This window comes from Leuciscus leuciscus (assembly GCF_965113295.1).
Source record: "Leuciscus leuciscus genome assembly, chromosome: 11".
Classification (NCBI taxonomy): domain Eukaryota; kingdom Metazoa; phylum Chordata; class Actinopteri; order Cypriniformes; family Leuciscidae; genus Leuciscus; species Leuciscus leuciscus.
The window spans coordinates 30,581,658-30,603,223 of record NC_138735.1 but is presented as its reverse complement, the minus strand read 5'-3'; the positions used below and the strand labels follow the sequence as shown (position 1 = coordinate 30,603,223).

At 35.0% G+C, this 21,566-nt stretch overlaps 1 gene segment (V, D, J or C); it reads left to right on the top strand.

Annotated features, from left to right (window-relative positions):
* The first annotated feature begins 483 nt into the window (after positions 1-483).
* Positions 484-21,566, top strand: part of LOC309508957 (immunoglobulin kappa variable 1-8-like) — a 138,459-nt gene continuing 117,376 nt past the window's right edge. Inside the window, exons 1-2 of the V gene segment in view lie at positions 484-849; positions 962-2,475.

Here is a 21,566-nt window from a genome sequence, read left to right as displayed (position 1 = left end):
TCTGATGTGGACTGCCCTCTGGTGGCTCTCAAGGGCACTCCAGCTGGTGACCGTTACATTAATGTAAATCATTAAATTAAAAAAAAATAATTTAGAAAAGAAAAAAACAGAATATCACCAAATATGGCATATTTATAATAATAATAAAAAGTTTGAATACATCAATTGGTGTAATCAATCCATAAAATAGAATTAAATGTGACAATAACTGAGATTTGAAATTAGGTTAAGCTTTTCAATAATCCATTTTGTGATAAATTAAGAATATCTTTGCCAAATAAAAACATTATACCTTCTTTTAAAAACACACACATCATACAGTTTCATTAGATCATTTAAGAGCCACAAACTCTTCATCTTAAAAAAAAAAGATGAAAACATCTTTATGATGAAATATAAGTTTTATAGTAAAATCTTCAGCCAGATTTAGATGGTCATTCTCTATTGGATGACCTTTGACCTGCCATACAGTATCATGGATGATATAAATCTGCAGCACAGGTATTAAATTCTCTCAGCATCAAAGTCTGAATGAAACTGATCATTAAAACAGTGTTTAGAGCGAGAAGATCGACCCAAAATAACATGAAGTAAATCATGAGTTTCTGTTTCTGAAAATGATCCACAGAAGTTTATTAGCAAAGACACTAAAAGACAAAACAGTGTTTCTTCTGTCTTCAGGGAAATGATGTGGAGTGTGTTTGCATATTGATCAGATCTTCAGTGTGTGAGAGTGTTTATAGTGCTGTGAGTTTAACACTTCATCACTGACACACACAACAATCTTCATCAACATGACCTTCATCATCATCTTCATCTGGACACTGTTATACTGCTTTATACTACAAGGTGAACAGTTTATATTCTAAATAAATCATTTAAATAATATGATTTTAACACAACTTTAAATTGACTAATAAATGAATAAACTTTGTGGACTGATACATGATTTGTGTTTCAGGCTGTAGATCTCAGATCACAGTGACTCAGACTCCTGTGAAACCTGCCAAACCAGGAGAAACTGTAGAGATGAGCTGTAAACTCAGTAGAGATGCAGCCTGCAGCCCAGCCTGTGTGTCCTGGTACTTACAGAAACCTGGAGAAGCTCCTAAACTCCTGATTTATTGGACCAACACTCTCGAGTCAGGAACTCCATCTAGATTCAGTGGCAGTGGATCTAACAGTGATTTCACTCTGACCATCAGTGGAGTCCAGACTGAAGATGCTGGACTTTATTACTGTCAGAGTTATCACAGTGGTTATGTGTTCACACAGTGATAAAGAGTCGTACAAAAACCTCCGTCAGTCAGAGTCACAGTGACTGAACTGAAACTGCAGCTGCTCAAAGGAGGATCTGAAATAACATCGTCACACTTGCATCTGAAATAAAACCATCTAAATTAATCTGACACTCTTAATAATTATAGAGGTCAGAAAGAGATTTTGTGCTCTTATAGATCAGTGACACATTTGTGGTATGTGAGGTATGCCGTAAAGCAGTCGAATTTTGTAGTTCTTTTTGTGCTCGGGTTACTACCCGAACCCCGAAGTTCCGTAGTGCCAGTAAAAGCGATACAGACCCTGTCAGGCTATGGCAGACGTGCCATTCAACCTATTTGTACCATCACAACGGTCTTGGAAAATATATTATGAAGGTTGAAAAACTACATGGTGTTGCTTTAATATACATGTGCGATTAGTCGACTAATAGCTTAAATGAACAACTACTATGTCAATGGCTGTGTCCCAATTAACCCTTCGCAGTGAGTTTGATTGACAGGCGATCTGACCAATCATAATCCGCCATCCGCCATTTTGTCCGACAAAGCAGTCAGGAGAGTTAGTAGATTAATGTTGGAGGATTTAAACTTGAGAAACGAAGTGTACTGACGTCTTTCCACCGTTAAAACAACATTCCTTCTGATGTTCATTCATGTTTATTTGATGCTATAAATGAACTAGAAGTAAGAGATGATCGGTTCATGAACAGCTTTAACTGAGGCTCTACAGCGATCTGTCAGACACATTAAAGAGACACAAAACGGTATTTATTGTTTAAATGTCTTTAAAAAATGACTTTGTTTCATATCAAAAGTACCCTGGTCTGTCCTGTTTGTCAGTGTGTTGTCAGTTTCTCTGCTCCGCGATGTGTGTTTCACTGCGTGGGAACATGTGTTGAGTGAAAACTCGTCGCTTATCGGACAAAACAACAGTAACTAAAGGGGGCGGGTCTTTGTGAACGGTCAATTCAGAGTCTGGATCCTTCAAAGGCCGTGAAGGGCGGACTGAGTGTGAAATGGGAAATGGGAATGTTGTTTCACAGAAAATGAAGACACATTTGAAGGAGCCTTTATATTGAGACAGACTTCGTCGAGCCGCCGTGAGGCAATCGGCCTTCGAAGGATGAAGTTATAGGATAGGATAAAGGATAGATACTTATTTTGAATTAGTAATTACTCCACGGACGCTAAAAAAGTCAGTTCTATATATTATAAATGAGTGTGTGTAGTGTAATCCAGACGCATTCGCCATGTTGTCATTATCATGTGATCTACCCGCGTCAGTTGCATCTCTTCACTGTCATTCACAGATCCTCTCCTGTGGCCTCATGGGATAGTAAAGTGTCCATCGTATCACACTTCAGAATCTCTCCAAAAGTAGTCGGACATCCGAGTACTTTTTGCTTTTATGAGTGTTGTCAATTCGGACATCCTTCTTTTGTCACATACTGTTTTTTGCCCACTATATAGAAGGGAAGATGTGATTTCGGATGCAGCCATTAACTTTATCATCCGATTAAAAACACTGATTCATTCAGGAACTATTGTGAAAGTGACATATGAAGGCCAAGTGTGGAAACCCAAACTCAGAGTTTGTCCTCTGCATTAAACCTGTCTGACTCTCTCTAACTATTAGGCCACGATTGTGTTATTCACTCGTTATCTTTATGTGTGTTGTGAAGATATAAGGTTGTAAAAGTGTGTGTGATTTCTAATCTTTCTCTCTTGTCAGAATCTGTTGGGCAGGAGACAGTGACTCAAACTCCCTCAGATCGGCTCTCTCAAACTGGACAATCAGTCGCTGTAACCTGTAAAACTAGCAGAAATCCAAACTGCTGTTATTATAACGGAAAACCCGCTCTGAGCTGGTACTTACAGAAACCTGGAGAAGCTCCTAAACTCCTGATTTATCATGTAAACACCCTCCAGTCAGGAACTCCATCTAGATTCAGTGGCAGTTGATCTAACAGTGATTTCACTCTGACCATCAGTGGAGTCCAGACTGAAGATGCTGGACATTATTACTGTCAGAGTCGTCACAAGGTCAACAGTAACTGTGTGTTCACACAGTGATAAAGAGTCGTACAAAAACCTCCGTCAGTCAGAGTCACAGTGACTGAACTGAAACTGCAGCTGCTCACACACTGCTCATCTGCATTTATGATTTAATATATTCTTCTTTCTAAACTGAATCATCAGCATCTTAAATATTTCCTGCTTTATCAGTTTAATAAGTCTATTGATTTATTAAGTTCATCCCTCATAATGCAGATATTAACAGCGTCTTATAAACACATCTTTCAACTTCAGATCAGATGATAATTTATATTCATATGTAGGAAGGAATTAGCAATTATTGTAAAAAAATATATAAAAATTAAAGACCAGATTACCCAACAGGTCCTGTCCAAAACAGCACATGCATTTCACCATTTTTTTTTTTTTTTTTTTTCTTTCATAAAGATGTATAAAGGTCAACATGTTATAAAGGTATCATGTGACTCACAATCAAACTCAGTTGGCTCACATGGCTTTTTCTGATTCAATACTGAAATATAAAGAAGCACTTAACATTGCACACTCTAACTATCTTTCTACTGTTTCAACAAAGCTAAGTGCAAACCTAAAGCTCTTTTCTCTTTCTTTTCTCTATAGCTACTGCTGGGCAGAGCCATATAGAGAGAGAGTTGCGACAACGGAAGTTCAAAATTCTTAGTTGTCACGTGATTCGCGTAGACCTCAGATAGTTCCAGGAAGTGCTTCGGAATCAACTAGCATGCTTTAAAACACAAGTTTATTTGATTCAGATAATATGATAATATACAATCTTATTCTTTAAACGTCTTATCTTTTAAAACTGCATCACAAACGGTCTGTTCTACCGCGCTGCTGTTACTTCCGGGAACTATTGAAAGGCTCTACGAGCCGCCATTGCTGTAAAAAAAGCGTTCCATTGTAGTCAATGGAGTTGTCGCAACTCTCTCTCTATATGGCTCTGCTGCTGGGTCTGCTGATCTCTGTGAAAGATTTCAGTCTTTTTTCCTACAAAAAAATTGATAACATTTATCAATCTTTCTCTGCTACTGCCACTCTATGGAAGACATTTTGTCACATATTTTGCATACAGTTTTCTGTAATGAAATCGTTAATCTGGTTTTAATTTTCATTTTAATCATTTACTTAATTTATTTAAATTTGGCAGAAAATGCCTTCCATACCACTCCCCATTCAACTCAATATTTGATAGGTTGTCCATTAGACACTTTTTTACTCACAAATACATCTGTGGTTGAAAAACTGATTATTAAATCTAATTCTACCTCTTGTACACTCGATCCTATTCCAACATATCTTCCAAAAACTCTTTTGCCTTCACTTATTCATCCTATTACTCACATTATTAACAGATCTCTTGCCACTGCCTATGTCCCGCTTAATCTGAAAATAGCGGCCATCACTCAAATTCTCAAGAAGTCCGGCCTCGACAACGCCATTCAGAACAACTATAGACCAATATCGAACCTCGCTTTTGTTAGCAAGCTACTTGAGAAGGTAGTTGCGGCACAACTGCAGTCACACTTAGACATAATCTATTTGAACAATCTGGTTTCCGTCCATATCACAGCACAGAAACAGCTCTTTTAAAAGTGCTAAAAGATCTCCTTCTGGCTTCTGATTCTGGTGCACATAGTATCCTGGTTCGTCTTATCCTCAGTGCAGCATTTGACACTGTGTGCCACTCTACACTTCTTTCTCGACTATCTTCAATAGGTAGACAATTCTCTTCAGTGGTTGACTTCATATCTATCGGATAGAAACCAATTTGTTAGGATAGGTGAGAATCGATCCCGTACTGTCACTATTTCTCATGGTGTACCTCAAGGTTCTGTACTTGGTCCTCTTCTATTTCTCATTTATTTGCTGCCTCTAGGCCAGATCATCAGACGGCATGGTCTCAACTTTCATAGTTACGCTGATGATATTCAAATTTATTTCACGATTAATCCCAACTCAGCTTGTCCACTCGCTTCTGTTATCTCCTGCCTTCAGGAACTTAAAACATGGATGTCTGATAACTTCTTACAGCTTAAAGCTGGGAAAACTGAAATCCTGTTAATTGGCCCCAAATCAAAAAGTTTACCCGGACATGACATTTTTATTGATATCGATGGTGTTCAGATTAGGCCTTCAAAAACTGTGTGGAATCTGGGAGTTTTGTTTGACCCCACGTTCTGCTTTCATTCACACATCGGTCAGACTGTTAAATCATGCTTCTTTCACCGCGGAATATTGTTCGTATACGCCCCTCTCTTAACTTTGGAGATGCTGAAACTGTTATTCATGCTTTCATAACTTCCAGATTGGACTACTGTAACTCCTTATACAGCGGCCTACCCACCAAAGCAATACATCGCCTTCAAATGGTACAAAACTCTGCTGCCCGAGCACTTACATATAATAAAAAAATCTGCACATATTACCCCTATCCTTCATCAACTTCACTGGCTTCCTGTGGTCAATCGCATCCAGTTTAAACTATTAGTCTTAGTTTATAAAGCCTGTCATGGTCCCGCACCTCAATACCTCGCTGAGTTATTGCAACCCCCCCCCCCAAAAAAAATTAAATATACTTTAAAGTGTCAAAAATATATGTGGCATATATTCCAAATACATTGAAATATATCTGCATTGTTGTTCACTTATATTTATCATTTTGAAATATATTCTGAAATATAACAAAAATATATGATGTTAAGTGTGAAATGTATTTACATTTACAACATGTAATGTAAAATATATGACAAAATATATGGTCATAAAATGTTTAGCTTGGTAAAGAAGAGTCGAAAATGTATTTTGATCATAGTAATTCCTCTACCTTTTCCCCTATACACAACATAGGCTACCATATTTCACTACTGTATTATGACACACAGCTATAATAAATACTGTACTTACATTTAAATGACTGCAATGTAAAATGACAGATAGTTGCTTTCCTAGGACTATTAGGCCATATTAGGTGGCACGTATCTAACACTAAGTGCAATTATTAGATATTGTTGTTTTATTGACATCTTTCCTGAAGTCATTTAAATATTGAAAATATGCACAATATTTATGATGCAAGTATAGCAGTGACACTCCAACAGTGAAGTGCACTTAAACAATAGATAGAACTCAGTGTCTAACACTGCATACACACACTATTAAATAACTGTATTCAATTCTGTAAAAATAGTGGCCTACTGGTTAGGGCTTTGCCCATACACAAAATAAATATATTTGAAATATATTTTCAGGATATATTTTGGAATAAATGCAAATATTTGAAATTGGCCCAATAAATATATTTCATACTTATATTTCATATATTTTTGTTATATTTCAGAATATATTTCAATGTATTTTTTTCTCTATGGGTCCCCAAAAGTGTCAAAAATATATGTGGCATATTTTCCAGATACATTGAAATATATTCTGAAATATAACAAAAATATATGAAATATAAGAATGAAATATATTTATTGGGCCAATTTCAAATATTTGCATATATTCCAAAATATATCCTGAAAATATATTTCAAATATATTTCTTTTGTGTATGGGTGGGCTTGTAACCGAAGGGTTGCTGGTCCGATCTCCCATGCCCACATCCACAGCTGAAGTGGTCTATCTAAAAAAAAAAATTGAAAATGTGTTGTTTGTTTGTGAAAATGTTAACTTTTTAAATATCAAAATATATTTCAAATGAAACAATTTGCAAAAGTTAAAACATATATGAACATATATGTAAACATATATGAAAATGTATTTACATATATTTAACTAAAATATATTTATTGGGCCACTTTCAAATATTTGCATATATTCTAAAAATATATTTTGAAAATATATTTCAAATATATTTCTTTTGTTTATGGGGCTTCCTGCCCGGACTCTTTTTGCTTGTCGTCCCCAGGTTTAAACTATCTACTGTGGGTGGTAGGGCTTTTAGTGTTGTAGGCCCTAAGCTATGGAATAAACTGCCTACTAATCTTCGTGCCATCGACAACCTCCAGATCTTCAAATCAGAACTTAAAACTCATATATTTACCATGCTCAATAAATAATCTTCAATTCTATTTCTCTGTCTACCACTCTCTCACCTTTATTTTATTTTACATACTTTGCCGAAATGTATATGTTGCTAAAAAGGCTTATATGTTTGTTATCTCTGACTTATGTTCATTATTTGTAGTGTTTGTTTGTTTCCATCTGCTTTTCTGTGTGTTTGCTTGATACAGCCTAATAAGCAGATTGCTTGTTTCTTTTGTCTGTCTACTATTTGTATTATTTTGTGAAGCGACCTTGGGTTCTTGAAAGGCGCTATAAAAATAAACATATTATTATTATTAATAATAAATTCAACTGTAAAGTAATAGTGTCATTATTCAGCTTAAATGAGTTCAGTGTTGATGCAAGTTAGTTAAATAACAGTTTTAAATGTTGCAAAGTTCATCAGTTATGAAGCAAACTCAATTCAAGTATAAAGCCAAACATATATATTATAAAATGGTATAGTGATGAAGTGAGGTTTTAAAGTTCACACTTATTGGCGAATCATGATGATTACATGATATATTTGATGTTGTGTTTGACAGGATGAGAAGAACGAGCTCCTCCTGAACTTTCATTTAGAGCCTCATTTAAATAAAAGATTTCTCCATTTGCATATTGATCAGATCTTCAGTGTGTGAGAGTGTTTATAGTGCTGTGAGTTTAACACTTCATCACTGACACACACAACAATCTTCATCAACATGACCTTCATCATCATCTTCATCTGGACTCTCACAGCGTTTGCTCAAGGTTTGTGGAGCACAAGTTTGATATTAATTCATTTCTTCAAGTATATTGTCAAAGTTTTGAGTGTATTTTCTTCTTGTTGTGTTTCAGAGTGTAGAGGACAGATCACCGTCACTCAGAGTCCCTCAATAACAGCAGAACAACCAGGAGGAACTGTGAATATCAAATGTAAAACCAGCAGAGATGTGTACAATGATGGGGATGAATATTTGTCCTGGTACTTACAGAAACCTGGAGAAGCTCCTAAACTCCTGATTTATATTACAAACCGCCTCCAGTCAGGAACTCCATCTAGATTCAGTGGCAGTGGATCTAACAGTGATTTCACTCTGACCATCAGTGGAGTCCAGACTGAAGATGCTGCACATTATTACTGTCAGAGTTTCCATTGCAGAACAAATTCTAATAATGTTTGTGTGGGTGATGAAGTGTTCACACAGTGATAAAGAGTCGTACACAAACCTCCGTCAGTCAGAGTCACAGTGGCTGAACTGAAACTGCAGCTGCTCAAAGGAGGATCTGAAATAACATCGTCACACTTGCATCTGAAATAAAACCATCTAAATTAAACTCTTTATTAGATTATAGAGGTCAGAAATAAAAGCATATGTTGAGAGAAACAACTAGACAAAGTCCACCAGTGTCCCTGCCCTTACAGAACAAAAATATATGGGAATATACTGCAAAATATAATGCGATATATTACATAATACATTTCCATATATGAGAAACTAGTGCTTATATTTTTCAATATACTGCAATATATGCATTGACCATGGCTATATATAAATAAATATAAAATATTATTAATTTTTGTGCACATATATTGAACATACATGTTCCCATATAAATGTAAATGTATGTTCACACACACACACACACACACACACACACACACACACACACACACACACACACACACACACACACACACACACACACACACACATTCACGGAATGAGTTACAACAGATTTCTAGTTCAGTATTACTGAATTTAAAATTACATACATTATGGTATATTGCATATTTTTCAATATATGAAAAGCGGCAATTCCTTATGTATTATTCAATATATTGTAATATATTAACACAATATATTATTCTGTATATTTTCAAATATTCTGTTAAACCATTTAATATATTGATCGTTCATGAATGGAAAATATATTTTCTTTTCATAAGGGTGCCAGAGACTCAGTGGTATTGGTTTTAAATTCCTCATATTCATATCTTTAGGGAGAATAAAAATATGCTGGAAACTGACGGACGGACTGATCTCTGCACAGCTTTGAGATTGTGTGCTCTTCTAGATCAGTGATATGACTGAGATCTATATCAGCCGTTCGCCATATTGGATCTGTCAAATACAGTCAAGAGCAAGTTACCTGTCGACTGCATCTGAAGCCTTTTAATAAAGTTTCATGAGAACTAGTGAATATAATCACTGTGGGATATCGATTAAAAAGCACAAAGTTCCATTAGTTGCTTTATTTGAGACTCAACATGTGGATCAAGATGTGGTTATACTGTAAGAAACAACTATAATACTGACAAATTACAAGTATAAAAACATCAAACACTGATCAATCTCTTTATAAACTACAGGCAGGTTCTGCTCCTTATCACTCAGTCAGTACAGTATCAGCTTACACTGTATAAACACACACAGTCCTGTATGAACACACACCAGTGAAGGCCAGCGCTGCTCTTAGACCTCGACTCTCATCCTGATGATCCAGCAGTTCATCCGCTCAAAGAAGAGGATCACTGACAGATAATGAAGATAATCACTGACCTCTACTGGCTCATTCCCTTCAGAACAACCTTATTCACATGTATGAAGATCTATATCTGCACTAGACATTAGCTCATATTCTCACAGCATTTAGTTGATCATTAATAAGATAATTCTCCATATGGATATTGCTTATTGAGTTATAAAAACACAAAGAAGCGCATTCTCACCACAATGCGTTGATATTTTAGATGAAGATGCATTGATTTGTTAGTGTGAGTGATGAACAGCATCATGAAATTGCAAACTGGTATTTCTTACCATATCATTTTAATATACTAAATGATGAAAACACTGGTTTCATAGAAAAACTGTCTATTTCTGCATTGATCAATAATTCAGATACATATCTAAGCCTCTCCCTCCTATTGAGCGCTGGAATTATTACTTTATTTATACATTTATTTATGATTTCCCTTTTCTAACTTTAGTTAGAGTGTAATGTTGCTGTTTGAGCATAAACAACACCCGCAAAGTTACTGTTACGAACTGCTCCGAGAAGAGAAGGTTGAGGATCCAAATGCAGTTTATTAGAGTAATCCAAGATCCAGGCAAGTGTCATACACAGGCAGTCCATACAAACACACAAATCCTGAGGGTAAGACAGGAACGGGAAAACCAGGACACGGGCAGATATCAAGAACCAGGAACATAGACAACAGTGGAAACGCTCAGAAAAGCAGTGTAACAACATACAAAACTTATTGATCCGAATTATTGATCAATGCAGAAATAGACTGTTTTCTATGAAACCAGTGTTTTCATCATTTAAGTACATTAAAATAATATGGTAAGAAATACCAGTTTGCAATATCATGATGCTGTTCATCACTCACACTAACAAATCAATGCAAAGCTCCTAAACACACTCAGACCCCACACCCACAACAACCAACAGATACACAACATGAACACACGGATCGATGAACTGTGACAAGTTGTTTTTGTGCTAAATTTTTCTTCAAAAACATTCTTGCACACATTTAGATTGTGTGGATCTTATTTCAGCAAATTATCTCTCATTGTTCCATCGATCCCCAGCCTGAGTTACAACATGACAGGGTTATGTCTCAACAACGACCTCTTTGTGTTTGACAATAACTCACATAATCTGTGATTGTGTTGTACATGTCCAAGTGAGTTATATTTCTAGCAGACAAATGTGGAAACCATGTCTCAAATTTTGAGAGATATAGAACAAACAAGCACTGAGTTACCGATGCTCAAACAACAGGTGTTTCTCTCCTCCGTCTCTCTGCTGAACGCAGCTGTTCTCCACTATTACTGTCAATCAAGAACATTTAGTGTCTTCATCAAATCACTCATTATTGTGTTTTAGCTCAGCCCAAAATAATGCAACAAGTGAATAAACATCTATACAAAGCTGTTGCACAAACATAATGTGAGTGTTTCTTCTGTCTTCAGGGAAATGATGTGGAGTGTGTTTGCATATTGATCAGATCTTCAGTGTGTGAGAGTGTTTATAGTGCTGTGAGTTTAACACTTCATCACTGACACACACAACAATCTTCATCAACATGACCTTCATCATCATCTTCATCTGGACTCTCACAGCGTTTGCTCAAGGTTTGTGGAGCACAAGTTTGATATTAATTCATTTCTTCAAGTATATTGTCAAAGTTTTGAGTGTATTTTCTTCTTGTTGTGTTTCAGAGTGTAGAGGACAGATCACCGTCACTCAGAGTCCCTCAATAACAGCAGAACAACCAGGAGGAACTGTGAATATCAAATGTAAAACCAGCAGAGATGTGTACAGGGATAGTGATGGGGATGATTATATATTCTGGTACTTACAGAAACCTGGAGAAGCTCCTAAACTCCTGATTCTTTATGCAAAAAAACTCAAGTCAGGAACTCCATCTAGATTCAGTGGCAGTGGATCTAACAGTGATTTCACTCTGACCATCAGTGGAGTCCAGACTGAAGATGCTGGACATTATTACTGTCAGAGTCGCCACAGTGGTAATGTGTTCACACAGTGATAAAGAGTCGTACAAAAACCTCCGTCAGTCAGAGTCACAGTGACTGAACTGAAACTGCAGCTGCTCAAACACTTTCACACACACACACACACACACACACACACTCACACACACACACACACACACACACACACACACACACACACACACACACACACACACACACACACACACACACACACACACACACACACACACACACACACACACACACACTAAGAAAAGCAATATGATCTTATAATAAGCAATAATATCATTATATTACTATATTATATTAATATAAAAGTTTGAGCTTGGTCACTCTATGACAGCTTTGATCATGATTTTTCATAAGTCATTTTTCTCCTGTTATTTTCAGTCATTTGTGAGGAAATTCAGTCACGTGGATATTTTTCAATCTTTCACCATATTTTTGTTTTTCTGCATTTATGATTTTTCCTCATTCTTCTTTCTAAACTGAATCACTGCATCATAAAGATGTTCTGCTTGATCAGTTTAATAAGTCTATCGAATAAGTCTATGAAGTTCATCCTTCATATATTACTGTAACAGCATCACAAAACACATTTACATTTATATAATTTTAATTAATATCTTTACATAGAATTTTAAAATTAAAGACGAGATTACCAAACAGGTACAGTCCACTATCAAAAAAGAATAATAATTTCCCATTTATTTTATATTTATTGTGTAATTTAACAGTGCTATATATAACAGCCTTTTCAAACACTGGATCAATATCAACATTTCATACTGATGTTTTTATGTGTGCAATTTAACACATCCATGTATAGTGGAAATTTATTTATTATTTATATTAAAGATTAAAGTTTGTTTATGTGTGAATATAGTGTGGGTTGTGATGAGCCAACATGTAACTCATAAAGATGAAATCTTATTAACAAACTGACTAATGAATCCATAAGCAGGAGAAACTGTTCCAGTTCAGAGCGTTTCAGTTGAAGATCTCATTTGCATTGTCAGGTTTAGTGATTGTGACGGTCTCAGAATAGAGCAGCTCGTCTCCAGTGACCATGTTCAAACCCCAAGAGCTTCATTTCACATTTACTGCTGAATGCAGCTGTTCTCAACTATTACAATTAGGGGTGTAACGAGACCCTTATGTCACCATCCTGAACTCACAATACCATATTATTGCCATACTCCATCAAAATGGTAAATTTGGTTTAACATTGTGTGTGTAAATGAATAGGCTTGGACTTGGTGCTGATAACCCAATGCACAGGACAATAGAGACACCAGAATAACAATATTCATGATTCTGAAGCTGAAAATACTGAATTATTTCAGACGAATATGCTTGATGTCTCTGACTAGATATATCTAAAATAATGTAGGCCACTTTTTACTGGTAACATCAGACATTTGGCATTATCAGGACCCACAAATATTCCCCCATTGCATTATTATACATTATTTTTAACATTATATACAGTAGTTTAATGTAGTAGTGACACGAAAACCCTGTAAACTTCCTAAACTTTCATTTTGGGTGAATAATACGATACATATTGTCACTATCCACTGTAATTATTGTTCCACCCCTAATTACAATCAATCAAAAGCCGCTGAAACTTTAGTGCAGGACTTTGAAGGAACGACACACTGATCAATGATGCAGTCCAACACAAATGTGCGCTTGCGTTCAGATGAAGCTTTATTGAATGAACAGCAATGGCAGCACATTGACAGACTGCTTCAGTATTGAGCTGTAAATCACGTGACGCTCAGATACGCTGGTCTTCACTGGAGAAACATCAGCACTCGGAGCTCTTGAGGAACGAGGCCTCGTGAGCAGCTCCGGCATGTGTTCCTCTGCAGACGAAGCGCTCTGTGTCTTCCCAGCGTGCTTTGCTGAGGCTCAGGACGCTGCTGCGACTGTAGAGACCGTCCCGCTCGCTCTCTGCGCTGGTCTGAACCCCCTCGGTGACCTCTGACCCGTCCAGCGTCCAGCTCACCGTCGCCCCCTGTGGAGAGTAAGAGCTGAGCAGGCAGAGCAGAGCGGAGGAGTCTCCAGAGATCAGCAGAGAAGAGGGAGACAGCAGAGACACGGAGGGAGACACGGAGGGACCCGCTGGAACACACACACACACACACACACACACACACACACACACACACACACACACACACACACACACACACACACACACACACACACACACACACACATTCATGAATGATCATTTGATTTTAAATACAAGTTACATTTTAAATGATCCACAGAATGAGTTTGAAAAACATTGTCCAAGTAAATTGATGATTATATTGTGATGTCGTTATAAGATCTAGAAAACTAATTTAAATGATCATTTCAATATTAATTGTATTTTGAAAATATTCTGCTATTCAGAAACTCACAATCATAAACATCAGCAAATTTTATCGTTTAAATAATTAATTTTCAAAATGCTCTTTAACTGAGTTTCTTTCTGTCTGATGAAAAAATGATATTTATGTTGTCCACATTATACAACTTTTGTTTCATGTGTTTAAAAAAGCCCTTAATAGTTACATTTACCAAGAATTATAGACAAAATTATATATGAAGAAATTATTGAATAGATTCTAAAGTATCTGCAGTCAATACATGACATGAACTAAATGTTAGCAGTAATAAGATGTTAAATTATTTGTGTAAAATGAAAAATGACATTTAAAAACATATATGAATTATAAAATTTAAATGAAAAAATATACTCATTTGATTTTTCTCAGAATTAAGTTATAGAACATTTTAATCTCAATCAAATAAAAAAAAAACATTGTCCACATGAAAAGTGATTAATACATTGTGATTTATTCATAAGATTTTGAAATCAAATTTAAATTATATTTTCAGTATTAACTGTATTTTTACAAATATTCTTCTAATTGTAATTTTCAGCCCTTTTCAATTATGATTTTTTTTTATTCTTCTGTTAAGACACAATCATAATCATCTGCAAACTTAATAGTTTAAATGATTGATTTTTAAAATGCTCTTTAACTAAATGTCTCTTTGTCTGATGGTCATACAGTAAAAAGCACAATCATTTAATCTTTACTGTAGTTTCACCTCACTGCTTTCATTCATAGACATTATCCTGAGTTTAGTTTCAAAACATTCTCCATTTAATCAAAATTGACTATTACTAAATGTACACTGTAAAAAATTTTTTTTTTAAATTGTAATTTTAATAATCAAAGACTAAAAATGCTATGGTAAAAATGATTAATTGGTAAATGGTTTGATCCTTTGCTGTATACAGTGAAAACTAATAGATTTAACTGGACATTTCATGTAATTTTACAGTTCTGTTAAATTTACCGTTTTTGAAGTGAAAATAACAGGTCTGGCAAACAAAGCTGCCTTTTTCTTACCGTAAAAGTTACAGATTTTGTATATATACTTACAAAAATATGATATATATTCCGTTCTGCATTAATTAAAATGCTTAACTGATTTTCAAGAACTTCTCTGTCCAGGTGCGATATTAGCATTTGATTGTGATATGAAGATTTAGAAATAATAATTTACATATATTATTTGTATTTTGAAAATAATCACCATTCAGGAGACTTCCTTGTAAACAGAAATAAAAGTAAAGTTAGTTTAAATAATTAATTTTAACAAGTTTATCAACTAAATTTCTTTTTGCCTGATGATGACAATGATGACATTTATTTTGTCTTATCCAACTTTTATGTCAAATTAAATACATTAAGAAATAATAGAAAATATTGCAATTAATTAAAATAAAATACAATATAGCACACATTATGTGTGAAATTACTAATTTAATTATTATCATTTTGAATGGATTGGAATGTAAAAAAAAAAAATGGAATATCATCAAATGTGACATTCATAATATAGCAGGCAAAATTAAAGAATTAAATGCATGTAATCAGTAAAAGTAATAAATTTTGACATTAAATAAGATTTGAAATATAAGTAAAGCTTTTCAATAAAATGCTTTTTATTTTAATAAATAAGGAATATTTTTGCCAAATGTTCTTAATTTACCTTAACCCTCCTTTTAAAAACACACACATCATATGTTTTTATTAGATAATTTAAGAAAGACTTCAGTTCCTCCACCGAAAGTCCACCACAGTGTTTCATTCTAGAGAAAGATTCGTACAAAAACCTCTGTCACACTCAAACGAACACACACACACACACACACACACACACACACACACACACACACACACACACACACACACACACACACACACACACACACACACACACACACACACACACGAGACTCAACATCAGGATTATTGAACAGTCTCATAATTTCTAAATGTCTCTTAATGCATGAAAACTATTAAATCTAAATAAATAATATAATCAGAAAGACTCTGATCTTTACCAATTTTAACTGGGAGTTTCTAAATGATAATTTTGTCAATATCACATTTAATTAAAATTAAATGAAATGTTAGCATACATTATATGTGAAATTACTAATGCAAATCATTAAATTAAAAAAATCAATATTCCTTGAAAAGAAAAAAAAACAGTAGACTATATCACCAAATATGGCATATTTATAATAATAATAATAAAACAACATGTAAATACATCAATTGGTGAAATCAATCCATAAAATAGAATTAAATGTGACAATAAATGAGATTTGAAATTAGGTTAAGCTTTTCAATAATACATTGTGTGATAAATTAAGAATATCTTTGGCAAATAAAAACCTTAAACCTTCTTTTAAAAAACACACATCATACAGTTTCATCAGATCATTTAAGAGATAATCTTTAAAAAAAAGATGAAAACATCTTTATGATGAAATATAAGCTTATAGTAAAATCTTCAGCCAGATTTAGATGGTCATTCTCTATTGGATGACCTTTGACCTGTTATACAGTATCATGGATGATATAAATCTGCAGCTCAGGTATTAAATTCTCTCAGCATCAAAGTCTGAATGAAACTGATCATTAAAACAGTGTTTAGAGCGAGAAGATCGACCCAAAATAACATGAAGTAAATCATGAGTTTCTGTTTCTGAAAATGATCCACAGAAGTTTATTAGCAAAGACACTAAAAGACAAAACAGTGTTTCTTCTGTCTTCAGGGAAATGATGTGGAGTGTGTTTGCATATTGATCAGATCTTCAGTGTGTGAGAGTGTTTATAGTGCTGTGAGTTTAACACTTCATCACTGACACACACAACAATCTTCATCAACATGACCTTCATCATCATCTTCATCTGGACTCTCACAGCGTTTGCTCAAGGTTTGTGGAGCACAAGTTTGATATTAATTCATTTCTTCAAGTATATTGTCAAAGTTTTGAGTGTATTTTCTTCTTGTTGTGTTTCAGAGTGTAGAGGACAGATCACCGTCACTCAGAGTCCCTCAATAACAGCAGAACAACCAGGAGGAACTGTGAATATCAAATGTAAAACCAGCAGAGATGTGAACAGGGATAGTGATGGGGATGATTATATATTCTGGTACTCACAGAAACCTGGAGAAGCTCCTAAACTCCTGATTTATTATGCAAAAAAACTCTACACAGGAACTCCATCTAGATTCAGTGGCAGTGGATCTAACAGTGATTTCACTCTGACCATCAGTGGAGTCCAGACTGAAGATGCTGGACATTATTACTGTCAGAATTTGCATTGCAGAACAAATTATGATAGTGATTGTGTGGGTGATCAAGTGTTCACACAGTGATAAAGAGTCGTACAAAAACCTCCGTCAGTCAGAGTCACAGTGACTGAACTGAAACTGCAGCTGCTCAAACACTCTCTCTCTCTCACACACACACACACACACACACACACGCACACAGTCTAGAATGAAAGGCATAAAGCGGTGCAGAAGAGCGACTGAAGCTGATGTGGAGTCGAGCCATTTCCTTTATATCTGGTTTTCTCCAGTTTAAGCGTTAGAGAGTTAGTGTATTTTTATTGTACTTTTCTTTATTTTTGTAGCTTAGTTAGTTTCTCCCTAATAGTCTGAGGGTTTGTGTGTGTTGTTTTGGCCTTGCTCCCTCTTGAAGTCTTGAAATCCTCCACATTTGTAGAATAAAACTAGTGTTTGACATTGAGTTGTTTTCGGCCGTTGTTAAAGCACTGGTGTTGGGAACTGAAGCTCGCTGTCTCCACACATCACTCCATCTATTATAACTTTATACTTCATTTCTACAAATATAAACCTTTTTACTCCTGAAGTATCAGACAGAGCTGATCATTAAGAGAAATACTATTAAGACCATAACCATCTTTACAGTGTTAACTGACAAACATTCAATGTCTCGAATTACACTCAAGAAGAAACTGAACAAACTGAGAGTCTTTTCTACAGTCAAACCAAACATTATTCAGACACCAGATATAATTTTGTATAGTTTTTTTACTAGTGTGTGCAGGACACTATAGTTCATTTATGTAAGTGAGGATAACAAAATAAAGTAAACTGTGACATATTATACCCAATAATTCTTCATAAAGTGGATTACCAGTAAATATTATAAAAAATTGGGACCAAAAATGATTCAGACACTTTGACCTGAACATGTTTTGCTCAAAGTTATCTGACATTATCAAGATGAATTTGTTCTGACACAGTTTAATATTTGTCATATTTTATTACCATTTTCTAAACTATAGTGGATAAACTGATAATGTGAGAAATGTTGAAGGTCTGAATACTGTATAAAGTATATCATCATCAGTTTGGAGCCGCTGCTGAAAGTGAACCAGTGAAATAAACTAATAGATCAGTTTGAATAGATATAGAATAGATTTTGTTGGGACTGATAACATGTGCTTTGACTCTGTCTGATATATGGACTATGACTGGATCATACTTGTAAATAAACTGCATTTGGATCCTCACTCTCTGAATGCTGTGTTTCCACCGTCAAATCATTACAACAGAAACTCACTGACTTCCCCTGCTTTATGAAGCTCATCATCACTGAATTACTGAAATTATTAAAGTGAACATGTTTATATCATGTGTGACTCTCAATCAAACTCAGTTATTCAGTGACTGACAGAGACTCGTGTGTGTGATGATCCTCATGTCTGTTCAGAAACTGCAGGAACACACATGGATTTGGTGTAAAATTTGGGGATTAACAGCGACGTTTCACTCCAACTACAGTAAAAATATTCTCAAAGTCTCAGCAGATATTTAGATTCATATACTAAAGTTGGTCTAGATGTATTCAGAACTGAATTGAATTATATAATTTTTAACAGTTTGTAGAAGATCAAGTATTATGAAAAACATTCATTTTTACTCTGTTCTCACTTCAGTGATTGTGTTTTGTGTCTGTTAATGAGTGACTGTCTTCAGGGAAATGATGTGGAGTGTGTTTGCATATTGATCAGATCTTCAGTGTGTGAGAGTGTTTATAGTGCTGTGAGTTTAACACTTCATCACTGACACACACAACAATCTTCATCAACATGACCTTCATCATCATCTTCATCTGGACTCTCACAGCGTTTGCTCAAGGTTTGTGGAGCACAAGTTTGATATTAATTCATTTCTTCAAGTATATTGTCAAAGTTTTGAGTGTATTTTCTTCTTGTTGTGTTTCAGAGTGTAGAGGACAGATCACCGTCACTCAGAGTCCCTCAATAACAGCAGAACAACCAGGAGGAACTGTGAATATCAAATGTAAAACCAGCAGAGATGTTTTCGGTGGAGATTGTTTATCCTGGTACTTACAGAAACCTGGAGAAGCTCCTAAACTCCTGATTTATTGGACCGACACCCTCGAGTCAGGAACTCCATCTAGATTCAATGGCAGTGGATCTAACAGTGATTTCACTCTGACCATCAGTGGAGTCCAGACTGAAGATGCTGGACATTATTACTGTCAGAGTTTCCATTGCAGAACAGATTCTGATAATGATTGTGTGGGTGATGAAACATTCACACAGTGATAAAGAGTCGTACAAAAACCTCCGTCAGTCAGAGTCACAGTGACTGAACTGAAACTGCAGCTGCTCAAAGGAGGATCTGAAATAACATCGTCACACTTGCATCTGAAATAAAACCATCTAAATTAAACTCTTTATTAGATTATAGAGGTCATAAATAACAGTGAGAGAAACAACTAGACAAAGTCCACCAGTGTCCCTGCGCTTACAGAACAAAAATATATGGGAATATACTGCAAAATATAATGCGATATATTACATAATACATTTCCATATATGGGAAACTAGTGCTTATATTTTTCAATATTCTGCAATATATGCATTGACCATGGTTATATATTAATAAATATAAAATATTATTAATTATTGTGTACATATATTGTACATACATGTTCCCATATAAATGTGAATGTATTTCACATTTCACATTTCACACACACACACACACACACACACACACACACACACACACACACACACACACACACACACACATAATTATAATTATATATAGTTGATATGTAATATATTAACACAATATATTATTCTGTATATTTTCAAATATATAACATGTTAAACCATTTAATATATTGATCATTCAATGGGAAAATATATTTTCTTTTCATAAGGGTGCCAGTCCAGAAACTCTTTTGTGCTCTTCTAGATCAGTGATATGACTGAGATCTATATCAGCCGTTCGCCATATTGGATCTGTCAAATACAGTCAAGAGCAAGTTAACTGTCGACTGCATCTGAAGCCTTTTAATAAAGTTTCATGAGAACTAGTGAATATAATCAATGTGGGACATCGATTAAAAAGTACAAAGTTCCATTAGTTGCTTTTATTTGAGACTCAACATGTGGATCAAGATGTGGTTATACTGTAAGAAACAACTATAATACTGACAAATTACAAGTATAAAAACATCACACACTGATCAATCTCTTTATAAACTACAGGCAGGTTCTGCTCCTTATCAGTCAGTCAGTACAGTATCAACTTACACTGTATAAACACACACAGTCCTGTATGAACACACACCAGTGAAGGCCAGCGCTGCTCTTAGACCTCGACTCTCATCCTGATGATCCAGCAGTTCATCCGCTCAAAGAAGAGGATCACTGACAGATAATGAAGATAATCACTGACCTCTACTGGCTCATTCCCTTCAGAACAACCTTATTCACATGTATGAAGATCTATATCTGCACTAGACATTAGCTCATATTCTCACAGCATTTAGTTGATCATTAATAAGATAATTCTGCATATGGATATTGTCATAAGGTTTTCCTCAGTGGGTTTTACAGCCATATGCTGCACAATGCGTTGATATTTTAGATGAAAATGCATTGATTTGTTAGTGTGAGTGATGAACAGCGTCATGATATTGGAAACTGGTATTTCTTACCATATTATTTTAATGTACTTAAATTATGAAAACACTGGTTTCATAGAAAAACAGTCTATTTCTGCATTGATCAATAATTGGATACATATCTAAGCCTCTCCCTCCTACTGAGCGCTGGAATTATTACTTTATTTATACATTTATTTATGATTTCCCTTTTCTAACTTTAGTTAGAGTGTAATGTTGCTGTTTGAGCATAAACAACACCCGCAAAGTTACTGTTACGAACTGCTCCGAGACAAGAAGGTTGAGGATCCAAATGCAGTTTTTTATAGTGATCCAAAAT